Raw genomic sequence first — 6,000 nt, 5'->3', positions numbered from 1 at the left:
TACCAAGACCACAGTGACAACAAGCCTGCTCCTTCTTCTGAGGTAAGTCGTTAAATCAATTCTAATCAGGGTTCATAAGTGCTTAAATATATGCCTAACTGTAAGAAACCATTTACCTTTATAGCCATATGTGCAGTAGGAAGGAGGAAAAGCACATATGTAGCTCATAACATTGAAGATGCTTCTGTTCTAATAGTGTCCTAAATAATATGCCTAGCAAGCATTCACAATATTAAGGCTGGAAACTTAACAAAATTGTCGTTTGGGGCGGGGAGACTGCCGCTTAGAGGTTTGAGAAGCAGCTTGTGACCAGAGGCCTGCCCATTTGATATGATGGGTTAAATGCAGAGAAGAATTTCAGTGTATGTAAAAATATATGAAAGAAAATAAGAAAGTTTAAAGAAGAAGTGAAGTGAAGTTTAATGGCTACAATACATTTAGTAGTGCAGCCAATAATAATGCTATTTATTACATCTTTACTTTTCCTGCTCTGTGATATATCACTGTGTAAGATGTAAGCAGATATAAATATTTTCTTAGTCCTTCTTCACATATTTCTCACTAATTATAACTAAAGAGACTGATCGAAAAAAAAAAATCTTAATCCAAGGTCCACTTTTTTTTGGAAATTTAAACCACATCGTACGGTCCTTGATAGTGATGACAGTTTCGTCTGCTTAAACAGTTGGAAGTCCCGGAAAAATCAAATCAATTGCACCTTGAAAGTGGTTACTGAAACATTTAATAAACTACAACAGACATATCATTACAGAGAGCACATAAAATAATAATAATTTTTCACAGTGGATATTATTTTGAATTGCAGCTATCTACTGTCACATCACAAATTCTAAACTGATTTCAGGCAACTTATCCACACGTTAAACTCACACTTTAATCAGGCAGGCCCTTGCCACAATGCTGTAGGACCAGTTTTAATCCATGCAGACCTTTTTTTTTTGTCCTGGCGCAAACTCTGAAAAACAGCGACAGCAGGTACAAACCAGTACATGACTGCAAGGGCCATGTCTAAAATGCTCACCAGATGGTCCTCGAGAGCTCTGTTTTCATCTCTGCAGGTTGTAATTAGTTTGGGTGCTTGTAACCCCACAAATAAGTCATTTAGTAGTGTGCTGCTATGATGATAATAATGTCACTTTGAAGGTCTTTCCAAAATAGGAATGTAAATTGCTTGTGTGCTTAACACATAATCCAGAAAGTTTTGAGCAAAGAACATAGTGAGAATTTCTATTATTAATTCCTCTGTATGTTTAATTGTCTGTCATGCTAAATATGGCAATTAATTAACTGCTTTTTTTTTTACTTAATTAATAATTCATAATTAAACTGAACTTAATTACTGTTGTGGCACACTGGAGCCTTCATGTCTGGAGGGCTGAGAAACAGTCTGACTTTTCTCACTTGATTTCTCATTTACTTCAATCTTGGATGCAAATAAAAATCTGTTTAGTAAGTTATATACATATATACAGTGTTTAGTGACTGGAAAAGAAAAGTCATAACAAGACATGAAAGCCATCTTGTTTTCCTCCTGTGTAATAATGTCAGATTACTGTCTCCCTCTCCAACAAACTGCAGTTTCAAATAAAACTTATGTGACCTGGTCAGTGCATTGTTGACATTTTGATTTAACTCCATGCAGCTGATAGTGCTGTTCTCTGCCCCGAGCTTGATGTCAATAAATATTGAAACAATGTTGGTAAATGTTTTTCATTTCAACCCATTTGGGCCATTGATTCCATGATTGGACCTGATGACTAACAGTCATCGAAATGCTGTAAGTGTTTTAAGCTCAACGGTAACTGCGGTGTTGACATTGAAGAACAAAATGCACAGTGCATTATCTGTCTGACTATGAGCGTTAATGTCTGATGACTAGTGCCATTTTAATACAGCTGCTGCATGTTCTCCACAATCCAATGTAGCCTCTGGAGCCGTAACCACAGTAGGACATTCACTATAATCACCACTGGGTAATATGATACAGATAATCATGCAGCACTGGCTGATGAGCTATTGTGTAAAGTGTATGAATTTTGATTGTCCAGTGCACTGCTGATGACAGCTTGTAATTTTTTTTTCTATAAATAAAAATCTATTGAATAAACAATTTACACTAAAGTGCAATACACTGTACTGCTGTACCAACAGACTATTCGTGCAGCCTGTTTCACATATACTGCTGAATGGTCTCGTCTTATATGTTTTGGAAGAAATGTCATCACTGCAGTTTCCAGATGCGTTCAGGGTGAAAATTTTGTGACTGTAGAGAGGTTACATTTATGAAAAATGTTTCATTTCCTTTTCCAAGTGACATAACTTTTCTTTCATTGTAATTTCTGTTGTAAATTAGTTATATAAATCTAATATTGAACTCACATATTCAAATACACCAGTGTGTATCTACCAATGAATTGTTTGCTAAGCTGACTGACCAAAAGGATGGTGCCAGTGTGGTGTCATGACTGGTTTTGAGCCAATATTTCTGTATGCAGACACAGTGAGGCTTTAAGCTAAACGGCACTGTCAGAATGCAAACATGATCACTATGCCAGTGTTAGCAGGTGATATTTGGTTTCACAGGGAATCATGCTAATGTGCTAATTACCATGAAACACAAAGTACAGCAGAAGCTGATGGGAATGTCTTACGCAAACATTTGGTCACAAATCTGCATTGGTATGATTTTAGGATCCTTCAAAATTTTGACCCAATGGTAGTGCTAGATGAATAGTGAAGGCATCACCAACATGATTTCAATTCATCCTGTGAAGGGCATGAATGTATGTTCTAAATTTCGAAGCAGTCCATCAAGTAGTTGTTGAGATACTTCAGCGTGAAACAAAGTGGTACACCCAAAACTGAAAATAGGTTCAAACAGGGCAAGCTTAACCAGTTGCACTCTTCAAGTTAGAGAGTGAGGAGTCATTCTGAAATACAAACCTGGTCCTCACAGTTAAATACAGTCAGTATAGTACAGTACAGCTGTACGTGCTGTATTTGCAATAGTTATTTCCAGGCAGACAGTGAGTTTGTTTTAACCTCTTTCACTGATTGATCCGCCCCCGGGTGCTCACACAGCTTCAAATCCCAAACCTGCTCTTATGTAATGATGAGTGAAGCAGATCTGGGTGGGGTGATCATCTGAATCATCAATTGCAATTGGTTGTTTGTATCGATGGTAATGTAACTGCTCAATACTTTCCAAATAGACACTCCTGACTTCATTCAGAGAGTGCTGGTGATCAGTCGGCAGAGCGAGCTTCAGCCTGTCTCACTCCATGAATAGTCACCAAATCATTCACTCACAGAAAAATTGCAACAAATTAAAACAAGATACTCCCAAAGTGATTATTCCTCAGTTTTTTTTTATTTTATTATTAAAAGAGCCAGTTCCAGTGTGTTTACTAGAAATTAACATGGAGAACAACTTCACAACCCAGCCATCAGGTTTTTGTACTGCACACTTTAGGATGCTATAAAGGTAACATTATCATATTCATCAATAACCAACAAAAGAGAAGACAAAACAGCAATTTAATCACTTCATGGGAAAGCTTCATCATTTCATGTCACCAACACAGGAACCAGTTTAATCAGAGCTGCTGCTAATCAAACATGTAAGAAATGGAAGTGAAAGCAAATGTGTGAACCGGGTTTGTCTTCAGCCACTGTCCAGAGAGCCTCCCCATGAGAGAGCTTTTGTTTCAAATCTCTTAATGCAGCCAGTGTGCCTATGTGTTGCACAACTGTTCTGCCTGGATGGGAGTTTGACGTCACACTAACAAAGCAGTCACGTCTAAAACCAATGATCAGTTTTCACACACATCACTTTTGTTGTCATCTACATTGTTGTAACTCCATAGGGTAGATACTTCTGTCAAAACGTCTTGTACTGGTTACTTTCTCCTCAAACTTTGCTAAACTTCATTCTTCTCGTCGCCTGTGTATACTGTATATGAGACAATAATCTTGACACTTGATCACTTGCTAGCTATGGGTTCTTTGAAGCATATTTCAGAAATCCACTTGACGTTTTGCATATTATTTTGTGCTACAAGATGATTTATAGGTACCTGTTATTTGGACTTTTTACATCTGAGATCTACTGATGATTCTTACAGTTTATACACCCCAGACCCCTTGTACACTAAGAAGATATTTTTTATAAGGAGGCAAATTAAATTAGGTCCCAACGTTTTCTCAATACACTTTTCAGGCTTTAACATCAGGCAGTTTACCTTAAAAAAATGCAAAAGGCCTGTAATTCATCTTTCTCTAGCCTACAGATGTGAGTTTATAACTTTGTCTGTGTTACTGACATTGTAGTAAGTGTTATTGTCGTTCAGTATAAATTTTGTCTATCAGATCTATTTTAAAAGTACTTGACATTACATCATAACATGAGATCAATGACATATACTGTATATAATACCGGTACTGAACAGTAACAGGATATTTTTGAAATTCAGATTTGAGAATTACTTGTGGCTGATTGTTCCTTACTACATCCTGTCAAAAACAATCATGACAAGCAGTTCTATCTTTTCTATCTGCCGAGCAGATACATGTTTAACATCTTAGTTTACTGTGTTAGCATGCTAACTGCAGTATACACACATGTGCTTCAGTTATACATAGAAACGTGTGATATAAATATGCAAAATTTAAGTTGCAGGATTAATGGATTAGTTTTATACAATTTAGTACAGATTTTTGTCAAATATTTCTTGGCTTGGAGATCTGACTCGTAACTAAAATCAGACATAAAACTATGGGGCAAGATTTCTGTCAAAATGAATACTGCTGCAGAAAAAGCAGTTTTACTGAACCACAGTGAGCAATGAGGTGGGCCTTTAAAATATTTAACTGCTACATTTTAATGTCTCCGCTTTTTCTATCATGCCTCTAAAGGAAGAACAACAGGAACAGCTACAGATCCTACAATTGTGCACACAGTCGCTCTGAGATTAATACACTGCACCAAGGCAGCACAAAGTAGCCTGGATTTAATTGGAACAATGTTAGCGGGGCCCCTTTATTTAAGCCCACTTTGTATCAGTCACCTTTAGCGATAATCCACTTTGCATCAGCTAAATGTGACATACCAAAGAAAAGTCTTTGTGATATAGCAGCATTGTATTAGTCACAGTGCATGAAGGTAAAAACATTGTCTAAATACAAGGACCGGTTACTGCAATATGAAAATATTACATTTGCTTAAGAGAACAATCCATTATGAAAAGGAGGAGGGTGACAGAAGAGCATCACAGGTTAGATAACATGAGCTGAGTCTCTGGAAGAGGTGGGACGGGCGGGGTGAAACAGCACAGCATTACTATGATAGTCATACCTGAAGAGTTCTTACCCCCGTTAGGAAGGAAGGAGGTGATCTGCTTTTTTTCTTGAATGATCGCATCATCATCATTTCTGAAACAGAGTCCTTAAATTCAATATTTGGTACAGGAAATAACACAATGTTTTAAAATAAGCAATAATCTACAAACAGTAATAATTTAGTTCCCACAAATAATCAACGCACGGATATACAATGTCCTCAAAAAGTTATCATACATACAGTAACAACTTTCCTCTATTCAACCAAAGATTTTTACACACACCGACACTTACAGAGACACTGGCCTTTCAGTTCACATGAATTAAAGAGTTAATGTTCAGTTTCTTTCAACATGTCTCTTGAGTACAAATGACTGAGGTCAGCATTGACTCAACTGCACAGCAAGTCCATACAGCGTGGAAATAAAGAAACTGCCTCAACAGCCATTTTGCATATAAAGTCTGTATAAAAATCAAGGAGCAATAGCAACAGGCCCTCTTCAAAGGTTAATGCTAACTCCTACTGTGAGCTGAGCTGGAGTGAACTGCATGTTTGGTTAAAGTCTCTCCAGCTGAAAATAAAGGCGAGAGGTAAAAACAAGATGTTGGCCCACGTTTACTGAGGTCCGATAATACTGCAAC

The sequence above is a fragment of the Scatophagus argus genome, chromosome 14 (assembly GCF_020382885.2).
Source record: "Scatophagus argus isolate fScaArg1 chromosome 14, fScaArg1.pri, whole genome shotgun sequence".
NCBI classification, from domain to species: Eukaryota; Metazoa; Chordata; class Actinopteri; family Scatophagidae; genus Scatophagus; species Scatophagus argus.
This window is presented reverse-complemented; position numbering follows the sequence as displayed.